We start from the raw sequence: 12,420 nt of genomic DNA, 5'->3' as shown, positions 1-12,420 counted from the left end.
GGGCCTCAACCCTTGCTGTTTCAACTAGGGGAGCTTAACTGAGATGACAACCAGGGATCCCAGGAAGTATTGGTAGATGATAACTCAGGGCAGACTCTCTGGTGCTCCAATCTCAGTTTTCTGCTTCTTCCTTCATCGTGTAATCAGCTCATTCAGGGTCAAATGAGATATGTGTGGTATGTATATATACAATGGAATATCACTCAGCCATAAAAAAAATGAAATTCTGCCATTTGCAGCAACATGGATGGATATTATGCTTAGTGACGTTCACAGACAATGACAAATATTCTATGTTATCATTTTTATGCAGAATTTTTAAAGTAAAAGAAACAAATGTATATTGCAAAACAGATTCACAGATATAGAAAATAAACTTATGGTTACCAAATGAGAGAGAGTGGGAGAAAGCGACACATTAGGAATATAGCATTAATCAATACAAGCCACTATACACAAAATATATAATCAATAAGAATATATGGTACAGTACGAAGAATTATAGCCATTATTCTGTAATAAGGTTACTTTTTAAATTAATTTTTATTGGAGTATAGTTGCTTTACAATGTTATGCTGGTTTTTACTGCACAGCAAAATGAATCAGTCACACATATACATGTATCTCCTCCCTTTTGGACCTCCTTCCTATTCAGTTCACCATAGTGCGTTAAGTAGAGATCCCTGTGCTATGCAGTATGTTCTAAATGGAGTATAATCTATAGAAATGTTGAATCACTTCACTATACACCTACACTGAAGATGTGAATCAACTATATGTCAATTTTTAAAAGGGAGCTATAAAGTCCGGGGTTTGGGTTCCATTTCTACTCAAGAAATTGGACCTCCAAAAAAAAAAAAAAAAAGAAATTGGACCTCATTTATATTCCAATTCTTTCATTTTACTTCTGCTTCAAAACTTTACATTTCGTATGGGGGTATAGCCAACTAACAATGTTGTGGTAGTTTCTGGTCAACAGTGAAAGGGATTCAGCCATACATATACTTGTATCCATCCACTCCCTTTAACAAAATTCTTTTTTTTTGAGTGGAGGAAATCAGTTTTATTTTTTATTTTTTTCCCATTTATTTTTACAAGTTGGAGGCTAATTACTTTAAAATATTGTAGCGGTTTTTGCCATACATTGACATGAATCAGCCATGGATTTACATGTGTTCCCCATCCTGAACGTCCCTCCCCATCCCATCCCTCTGGGTCTTCCCAGTGCACCAGCCCCGAGCATTTGTCTCATGCATCCAACCTGGGCTGGTGATCTGTTTCACCCTTGATAATTTAGAAAGATGGTAACAATAACCCTATAGGCAAAACAGAAAATTCTTTTTTTTAATTTCTTTTTTTATTGAAGGATAACTGCTTTACAGGATTTTGTTGTTTCTTAAAGAGATGGGAATACCAGACCACCTTACCTGCCTCCTGAGAAACCTGTACGCAGGTCAAGAAGCAACAGTTAGAACTGGACAAATAAGGAAAGGAGTACGTCAAGGTTGTATATTGTCAATCTGCTTATTTAATTTATACACAGAGTACATCATGAAAAATTCCAGGCTGGATGAAGTGCAAGATGGAGTCAAGATTTCCAGGAGAAATATCAATAACCTCAGATACACAGATGACAACACCCTTGTGGGAGAAAGCAAAGAACTAAGGAGCCTCTTGTTGAAAGTAAAGAGGGGAGTGAAAAAGTTGGCTTAAAACTCAACATTCAGAAGACTAAGATCTTGGCATCCAGTCCCATCATTTCATGGCAAAGAGATGGGGAAACAAAGGAAACAGTGAGAGACTTTATTTATTTATTTATTTTTGGCTCCAAAATCACTGCAGATGGTGACTGCAGCCATGACATTAAAAGATGCTTGCTCCTTGGAAGAAAAGCTATGACTAACTTAGAAAGCATATTAAAAAGCAGAGACATTACTTTGCCAACAAAGGTCTGTCTAGTCAAAGCAATGGTTTTTCCAATAGTCAAGTATGAATGTGAGAGTAGGACTATAAAGAAAGCTGAGCACCAAAGAATTGATGCTTTTGAACTGTTGTGTTGGAGAAGACTCTTGAGAGTCTCTTGGATTGCAAGGAAGTCCAACCAGTCCATCCTAAAGGAGATCAGTCCTGGGTGTTCATTAGAAGGACTGACACTGAAACTGAAACACCAATACTTTGGCCACCTGATGTGAAGAACTGACTCATTAGAAAAGACCCTGATGCTGGGAAAGATTGAAGGTGGGAGGAGAAGGGGATGACAGAGAATGAAATGGTTGGATGGCATCACCGACTCGATGGACATGAATTTGAGCAAACTCCGGGAGTTGGTGATGGACAGGGAAGCCTGGCATGCCTGTGGTCCATGGGGCCACAGAATTGGACACAACTGAGGGACTGAACTGAACTGAAATGATCCCCCTTCTTGCCCCCATAGCTTGTCTTCCATTCAGGCTAGCACGTAACATTAAGCAGAGTTCTCTGTGCTATACAGTAGGTTCTTGTTGGCTATCCATTCTAAGTATAGCAGTGTGTACATGAACATATTTTTCAAATGTACCTCAGAAGTACCTCTGATAAGCTCTCTGGACTCCTGCTCAAAACTTCTGAAAGTCAGAAAACAAGGAAATTTAGTCAAAGATTGGTAATTTAATTTTAATCCTGTCTGCTTCACTTCTAATAGTGTATTATGGGAAAATTGCCTAGGATCTCTGAGACAGCATTGTCATTGAGTTGACCCCTAGTTGACACAACCCCATCAAGAAAGGATTGAGCAGATAATAGATGCTCTCTATATGACTCATATGAAAGTGATGTGTAAAGTAAGGGGGAAAAATTGATAAGGCAGCATGTTCAGTCACGCAGTTGTGCCTGACTCCTTGTGACCCCATGGACTGTAGCCCACAAAACTCCTCTGTCCAGGGAATTTTACAGGCAAGAATACTGGAATGGGTTGCCATTTGCTCCTCCAGGGGGTCTTCCCAATCCAGGAATCAAACCCATGACTCTGGCATCTCCTACCTTGGCAGATGGATTCTTTACCATTAAACCACTGGCTGATCCTCCTATTATTTGACTTAAATATCTTATGACTTGTAACAGTTTCCCTTGCATCCCTGGTAGGGCATTTTTTGCCTTTACACAAATAGGTACTTAGTGTATGGAAAGAAATGGCTAGTCTTGTTTATTACTAATTCCCCAGAACTTTACCTTGCTGTCACAATGGAGGCACCAAAAACAAAACCAGTTTTTGTTAAATACTGAAGAGACTCTTGAGTTGTTCACAGAAACAAAGCTAAGGCACATGCTGGGATCATTCATGCCTGTGTTTCTTCCCTTTTTCAGGAATGTCCCATAGACTAAGATCCCCTGGAGGAGATCATGGCACCCCACTCCAGTATTCTTGCCTGCAGAATCCCATGGGCAGAGGAGCCTGGTGGGCTAGGAGCACAAAGAGTCAGACATGACTGAAGCACACACATAGCACTAAAGACCAAATAAAAGAGCACTTGTTTGTGGCTATGTCATAGACTTGCTATCAGTTCAGTTCAGTCGCTAAGTCGGGTCTGACTCTTTGCAACCCCATGGACTGCAGCACGTCAGGCCTCCCTGTCTATCACCAACTCCCAGAGCGTACTCAAACTCATGTCCATTGAGTTGGTGATGCCATCCAACCATCTCATCCTCTGTCGTCCCCTTCTCCTCTCGCCTTCAATCTTTCCAAACATAAAGGAGTTTTCCAATGAGTTAGCTCTTCGTATCAGGTGGCCAAATTTTGGAGTTTCCACTTCAGCATCAGTCCTTCCAATCAATATTCAGGACTGATTTCCTTTAGGATGGACTGTTTGGATGTCCTTGCAGTCCAAGGAACTCTCAAGAGTCTTCACCATAGTATCCAACACCACAGTTTGGAAGCATCAATTCTTCAGCACTCAGCCTTCTTTATCGTCCAACTCTCACATCCACATGTGACTATTGGAAAAACCAGAGCTTTGACTTTGTAGACCTTTGTCAGCAAAGTGATGTCTCTGCTTTTTTAATATTCTGTCTAGGTTTGTCGTAGACTTTCTTCCAAGGAGCAATTGTCTTTTAATTTCATGGCTGCAGTCATCATCTGCAGTGATTTTGGAACCCCCCAAAATAAGTCTGTCACTGTTTCCATCGTTTACCCATTAACTGTCATGAAGTGATGAGACCAGATGTCATGATCTTTGTTTTTTAAAAGTTGATTTTTAACCCAGCTTTTTCACTCTCCTCTTTCACCTTTATTTGACTATCGTTTCAGTTTTTTAAATTAGACAGATTTTATTATAGGAGAAGAGATATTTATGTTTTGTCCTAAAGAGTTGGCTCTATACTTCTGTAACCATGAATTTGCTAACTCTAGTGTTCTTGCTTTTCTAACATTCTTTAGTAAAGTATCTTTAAATAAGTGTGTATAGAAAGAACTGAATAACACAGAAAAGAAATATTGCCTCAACAAGAGAGCCTGCCTTGTTCAGAAGACTGAGAAATGGTGAAGGTGTTGCAGTGGATGGTCCCCAATTGTGAATAGCTTACTAGTGAAAATCTTAAATGCAAAATATAAACACAGTTATAGTTGCCATTTTTCTTGTTTCCTTTTATCCAAACCTCTTTTTTTCCCCTAATCAATAGGTGTCCAAGCTACTTAATATCACAAAATTTAACACATGCTTCGGAATTCCTCCTCCTGGGACTCTCAGATGACCCAGAATAACAGTCCTCCCTCTTTCTGTCCACGTACCTGGTCACCGTGCTTGGGAACTTGCTCATCATCCTAACTGCCACCTCTGACTCTCACCTCCACAACCCCTTGTGCTTCTTCATTGCCAACCTGTCCTTGGCTGACATTGATTACACTTCCACCGTGTTTCCTAAGCTGATAGTGGACATCCAAGCTCACAGCAGAGTCATCTCCTATGTGGGATGATTGACAAAAATATCTTTTTGATCTTTTTTGATTGTATAAATTCTACTCTTCTGACAGTGATGGCTTATGATTGTTTTGTGGCCATCTGTGATCCCCTGCACTACACAGTCATCATGAACCCACATCTCTGTGGCTTCTTAGTTTTGATGTTTTTTAATCCACATTTTGGATTCCCAGCTACACAATTTGATTACATTACAACTTACCTACTTCAAGAATGTGGATATTTCTAATTTCTTCTGTGATTCTTCTCAACTCCTAAACCTTTCATGTTCTGACACCTCCATCAATAACATAGTCGTATATTTTGTTGGAGCCATCTCTGGTTTTCTCCCTATTATAGGGACCTTTTCCTCTTACTATAAGATTATTTCTTCCATTCCGAGAGTCCCCTCCTCAGGTGGGAGGTACAAAACCTTCTCCAAATGTGGCTCTCGCCTGTCACTTGTTTGCCTATTTTATGGGACAGGTCTTGAAATGTACTTCAGTTCTGCTCTTTCACTTTCCCCCAAGAAGGGTGTGGTGCCTTCTGATGCTGTGGACACCTGATTGCTGAAACCTTTTATCTACAACTTGACAAACAGGGACATCAAGAGTGCCCTGTGGAGGTTCTTCAGCAAAGCAGTCTAATATTAATATCTCTGTCATCTGTCTGGAGAATCAGTTGGAAAGGATATGAAAATAAGACATATAGACCTGCAAATTCTTCTTCCTTCACTGCATTGTTTTTGTAGTCTCATGATGTTCATTCCTCTGCATATTTCAATATGAATATTGTGTCTCTTGTTTTTTTAAAAATTAGATTAGGAAAGTATTCTATAATCTGTTGTATGTCATGATCACTTCATGGCTGAATCCAATATGCATTGACAGCTCCCTGTAATTTCTTAGCAATGACTGTCATCCAGGTAAAATGTATATCTTTCAAAAAAAATTCTTATAATTGACACCCCTTTCCACAATTCATCTGCATTTTTTATACATTATTAAACACCAAAGCTGTCACATGTAAAAAAGTGGAAGGAAGAGATCAAAATGGTAGAGTAGGAAGATGCAAGGCTCACCTCTCCTCACAAACACATCAAAACTACAACTACATATACAATGAGTCTCAATGAAATTGACCCGGGTACTAGCAGGACTTCTTTAACCAAGATGATAGAGACACAACCACACGGAGTCTGGTAGGAAGGGAAGAAAACCAATCTGGTTGACTACAACCAGAATCATAGAAATACGAAAAATTATTAAAGAATGCTACAGTCTTATAACCCTCAGAGTGGGAGAAAATAATTGGAAATGAAGCAACTGACAAAAGATTAACTTCCAAAATATGCAAACAGCTCATGTTGCTCAACATCAGAAAAACAAGCAACCTAATAAAAAAATGGGCAAGAGACTTAAACATTTCTCCAAAGAAGGCATCCAAATGGTAATAAACACATGAAAAAATGCTCAACATTGCTTATTATTAGAGAAATGCAAATCAAAATGACAATAAGGTATCACCCCACACCAGTCAGAATGGCCATCATCAAAAAATATTCAAAGAATAAATGCTGGAGAGGATGTGGAGAAAAGGGAACCCTCTTGCACTGTTGGTGGGAGTGTAAATTGATAAGCCACTATGGAGAACAATATGGAGGTTTCTTGAAAAACTAGGAATACAACTAACATGTGACCCATCAATCCCATTACTGGGCATGTACCCTGAGAAAACCATAACTGAAAAAGACACATATGGCCCAGTGTTCATTGCAGAACTATTTACAACAGCCAGGACATGGAAGCAACCTAGATATCAGTCAACGGATGAATGGATAAAGAAGCTGTGGTATATACATACAATGGAATATTACTCTGCCATAAAAAGGAATGAATCTGAGTCTGTTCTAGTGAGGTGGATGAACCTAGAACCTCTTATACAGAGTGAAGTAACTTATAAAGGACATGACTGAACACATGATGGATGTTTCATTCATGTTTTTCATCTTTTAGTAAATATTTAATTAATTTTGCTCTTATGCTCAGATACTAAGCTATGTCTTGCTGCTTGTGACACCATGGACTATAGCCTACCAGGTTCCTCTGTCCATGGAATTCTCCAAGCAAGAAAACTGGAGTGGATTGCCATTTCCTTTTCCAGAGGATTTTCCCTACCCAGGGATAAAACCTTGGTCTCCTGCATTGCAGGCAGAGTCTTAACCAACTTATCCACTAGGGAAGCCCTTTTAATTAATCACTTCTGTTAAATTATCTTAATTAACATAACAAGAGTGGGTTCTCTTCTTGACTAAACTCTGACTGAAAAATCATAATGTGGGGAAGAAAGGTATATTGTGAGATTTTGTAATTGGAGGATAGCAAAGTGAACTCTGGGTGGGGGGGCGGAGATGATTTTAATGATATGTCTTGGCCAAGGGTATATAATTGAGGTTTAAGATAGTGGCATGGTATTTCCAGTGACTGTGTGAGTCTAATTGTGCCTGTGGATAAATCACCCAAGTCACTATGGATAAACTACAACTAGAAAAGCCCACATGCCACAACTAGAGAAAGCTCTCATACTGCAACGAGGAGCCTGCACATTGCAATGAAGACCCAGTGCAGTCAAAATAAAACAATTTTTAAAAAGGGATACATGTACCCCAATGTTCATTGTAGCACTATTTATAATAGCCAGAACAAGGAAGCAACCTAAATATCCATTGAGAGAGAAATTGATAAAAAAAAATGTGGTAAAAACACACTATAGTGTATTACTAAGTTATAAAAGGGAACAAAATTATGCCATTTGCACCAACATGGATGGAGCTAAAGGTTATCATACTGAGTAAGATAAGTCACAGAAAGACAAATAGCATATGAAATCACTTATATGTGTGGAATCTTAAGAAAGGGTACAAGTGAATTTATCTACAAAACAGAAATAGAGAAGAAACTTATGGCTATCAGTGGGCAAGGGGGAAGGAATAAATTAGGAGATTGGGACTGACATATATATATATATATATATATACTATATTTAAAATAGATAACTAATAAGGACCTACTGTATAGTGGAGGGAACTATACTCAATATTCTATAATGGCCTATATGGGAAAAGAGTCTCAATGTGGATATGTGTATGTGCATAACTGATTCACTTTGCTGTTTACATGAAACTAACACAACAGGGTAAATCAACTCAACTCCAATAAAATTTTTTAAAAACTACACATGCAACCCAAAGTTCATAACAGCACGGTTTACAATGCCTAAGCCATGGAAGCAATATAAATGTCCTTTAACATGAATGGATAAAGAAGGTGTAGTGTTGTATCCAATGGAATATTACTCAGCCATGAAAAAGAATTGACTAATGCCATTTGTAGCAATATGAATGAACCTAGAAATTCACCTAGTATGAACTAAGTCAGACAAAGACAAAATCATATGACATCACTTACCTGTGTACTCTAAGAAAGTAATACAAATGAACTTATTTATAAAACAGAAATAGAGTCACAGTCATAGAAAGCTAACTGATGGTTACTAAAGGGATAAGGACAGGAAAGGATACACTGGGAGTTTGGGATTAACATATTAACCACCATATATAAAATTACTAACTACTGTATATAAAATATATAAACAACAACAACTTACTATATAGCACAGGGGACTATATTCAATGTCTTGTAATCATCTATAATGGAAAAGAATATGAAAAATAATAGATATATACATGTATAAAAAAGTATCTGAAGTTTCCAATAAGATAAACAACTTGGACATCAGAGGTAAGTAGAGGTCAGCCTCTTCCCGGAAAGAGGAAAGGTTCAGATATCTCCTAACACATTCACTTTTCTGCTTTTTCTCCTCCATTAAATTAACAAATCCTCAGAGACTGAGAAAAAAATTGGGCCAATTTAGCTAATTATCCACTATGAACATTGAGATCTATTGATGTTCTAGAGATATTTAGAGCATATCACTCTAAATAATTACCCTGTACTTCCCAGCCCTTCATATAGCCAAACCCAGTCCAATGGATTCCATACATTTGTGGCTCACCGTCCCAGAGTTGTCCGCACCAGGAGGCCCACACCTGAGTCTGTCTTGCTGCCCGTCCTGAGGACAAAGCCTCCGTCCTCATCCAAAGAGCAGGTAGAGGAGGGGCAGGCAATCTGCATCCCTCAGTCCTGCCCCAGCAGAGACACAGCACAGCCCAGAGAGTACCAAGTGCAGAGGGAGACACTGGATGCAGGAGGGATGGGAGAACCTTTTTTCTCATCATCTAAGCTAAGCAATGGGACAGTTGAGATAGCCAGTGGGAGGCCCCAAAATGCACAGATTCAACTCAGAGCCCTATGAAGTTGCTGTTGTTCGTGGTGGGGATCCGAGAGCTCTTATTTCAATTTCTATTTTCCTCTGACATTGGTTTTATCTTTGGGGGGCATCTTTTCTACCTGAGCAAGAAAGCATTCCCTCTAAATTGTCTTCCAAGTGCTCCAAAAGATCATGAAGGGAATGCTGATGAAAATGATGAGAGTAACCTATAGAGCATCATAAAATATTGCCTAAGGATTCCAAATGGCAGGAGTTGAGCCAAGTCCTTTTATATAGCTAGTTACTTTTTATTTTGATTACCACTCCCAAAATAGAGCAACAACATTATCATCGCTTTGTAGTTCTGGATGGCAACACAATACTTTAAGGTACTGTGGTTTATTTTTAAGGTTTATATTTGAGGTTTATTTTTATAAACCTGAAGGAGAAAGAGGGTAAAATCAGATCTGAATGCAGACTGTGATATTCCATTCATAAGGCACCTAGATAGTATCCTGTCCTGCTAATCCAATCTGCATTCAGGGAGCTGAATTTAGGAGCAATGCAATCCCTCTGTAAGGAAGAATTGACTTGAAAATGCTTTAAGTTGGTACAAGAAGGCAAAAAGGGTTTGAGAGTCAGATATCCCTTGATCACTGTGCTCTTCTTTCTGGGGATTCATGGCAGACACAGTGGTGAACATGTGTGGCTCCTGCTACATTAGTTACAGGAAAGAAGTCTGAGTTGAAGGTGGGAGTCCTAGAAAGATTCTGCTTATGACGATTCAAGTCAGTTCTTTCTCTTGCCCCTGGTTTCGAATTTTGCTTCACTGTCAACTTCCTCCTTTATTCTAGTAACTTACACCTTCTTAATTTCCAAGGGAGTATCGAGTCAGAGTGTTGGTTTCCATTGTTAGGCAGGAAATAAGAAACAGTTCAAATGTTTTAGTATATCTTAGGAAAATCAGAAGAGACTCCTGAACCACTGCTTAAACTCCCTCTGAAATGTAGGGAAACAGAGTGGACAAGTTCAGTGCTTAAGACCCACAATTTAATTTTGAATCTTATCTGCCCTACTTATTATCTGAATGACAAAGAACTGGGCAAGTTACTAATATCTTTAAACCTGTGTTGCCATCTAAGTTGAAACATCGTTGACAAACTGCATTAAGAATGAAACAAAATGAGTATTAAGCATGTGAATAAATGTGTGATGGATGCATTATAGTAAAACCAAATGAATTTTAAATGTTGTTATAATTATTGTTATTCTCAGGGTAAAGTACCAATCACTCAAATAAAATATCTTGTGATCTGAGGTTTGATTTTCCCTAGACCCTGAGAGGACATTTTGCTTTTTGTTCTTTATGCTAGTGGATTCTGAATGCCTGGAGGGAAAAAATTGAGACTCATTTATTTCTGATTCCCCACAGCCTTTCCTTGCTTATCACAGAAGAGGTTGCAACAAGAAAATTTTTTGCTAAATATTGAATAGACTCTTTTTGGTTCTCATAAACAATGCGTGTAGGCAATGTGGCTTCCACCCACTGGGCACTTCCCTGCCTGAGTTTCCTTCCTTCCAGTGATGCTGTGTAGGCCTAGACAAAAGAGAAAATGGTGCTTGATGTCACTTCCTATAGGAGCTATCATTTTACATTTAATAGAATCTAAAACATTCAATTGGGCTTCCCTGGTGGCTCAGAGGGTAAAGAATCCATCTGCAATGTGGGAGACCTGAGTTCAATCCCTGGGCCAGGAAGATTCCATGGCGGAGAACGTGGCTACCCACTCCAGTATTCTTGCCTGGAGAATTCCATGGACAGCGGAGCCTGGTGAGCTACACAGTCCATGGGGTCCCAAAGAGCTGGACACACCTGAGCAACCAGCTCATTCACTTTTCACTTTCATAACATTCAATAGTTTTTTTTAAAAGTGGATCATAAAAATGAAAAAAAAAAAGAGAAAAAGAGAAAGAAAAAGGGAAGTTAATTTTAGTGTGTGGACTGAGACATATTTTAGAATTTACACTCATTCTCTGAATGAATTCCTTGAGATGTGGTAGGCTTCTAATTTTACTTCATATATATAGAATAATGGAGAAGGAAATGGCAACCCACTCCAGTATTCTTGTCTGGAGAATCTCATGGTCAGAGCAGCCTGGCAGTCTACAGTTCATGGGGTTGTAAGAGTCAGACATGACTGAGCGACTAAACCTCTACCAAAATAGAATATAAGATCATTAAACTAATATTAGAATTGTATATCATTAGCTAACTACTTCAATAATAAATCAAATTCTGTACACCTAAGACTATCACAACATTGGCCCAGGCTGGATGCATGAGACAAGTGCTTGGGCCTGGTGCATTGGGAAGACCCAGAAGAATCGGGTGGAGAGGGAGGTGGGAGGGGGGATCGGGATGGGGAATACATGTAAATCCACGGCTGATTCATGTCAATGTATGACAAACACCACTACAATATTGTAAAGTAATTAGCCTCCAACTAATAAAAATAAATAAAAAAAAGATCACAACATTGTTAATCAACTATACTCCAGTATAAAATAAAAAGTTAAAAAGTTCTGATTTAAAAACTGTGACTGAATTTTGACCTGGACAAAGGAGCCTGGCAGAATACAGTTCATAGGATCACAAACAGTTGGACACAACAGAAGCGACTTAGCACACACAGGGGCTCCCCAGGTGGCACCAGTGCACTAGTGGTAAGGAACCCTCCTGCCAATGCAGGTGACACAAGAGACACGGGTTCAATCCCTGGGTTGGGACGATCCCCTGGAGGAGGGCATGGCAACCCACTCCAGTATTCTGGCCTGGACAATCCCATGGACAGAGAAGCCTCGCAAGCTACAGTCCTTGGGACTGCAAAGAGTCAGACACAACTGAGCCACTACTGGGGATCAGGTTGGGCTGCCCCAAAACATGCCAAAATGGCATATTGATTAGTTATAACTGATGCTATTCAAGAAGCAGCTGATGCAAGAAGGAGATTCTGATTTTTGTCTCTTTCCCTGAAATTAGTAAATAAATCTCTCACATGAAAGGGGCTCTCCTGTATCTGGAGATAGAAGGACCCCGTTATCATCAGAGATGGGGGATTTGGAGCCTAGAGGTTATGTAAGCAAAGCTTGCTATTTCTTT

At 39.2% G+C, this 12,420-nt stretch overlaps 1 pseudogene; it reads left to right on the top strand.

The window, feature by feature from the left end:
* The first annotated feature begins 2,551 nt into the window (after positions 1 to 2,551).
* Positions 2,552 to 5,497, top strand: LOC136156360 (putative gustatory receptor clone PTE01; annotated as a pseudogene).
* The last annotated feature ends 6,923 nt before the right edge of the window (positions 5,498 to 12,420 follow it).

Source organism: Muntiacus reevesi, chromosome 1 (genome assembly GCF_963930625.1).
Source record: "Muntiacus reevesi chromosome 1, mMunRee1.1, whole genome shotgun sequence".
Taxonomy (NCBI): Eukaryota; Metazoa; Chordata; class Mammalia; order Artiodactyla; family Cervidae; genus Muntiacus; species Muntiacus reevesi.
Note: the sequence above shows the minus strand (reverse complement) of the source record. Positions and strands in the feature narration are given on the sequence as shown.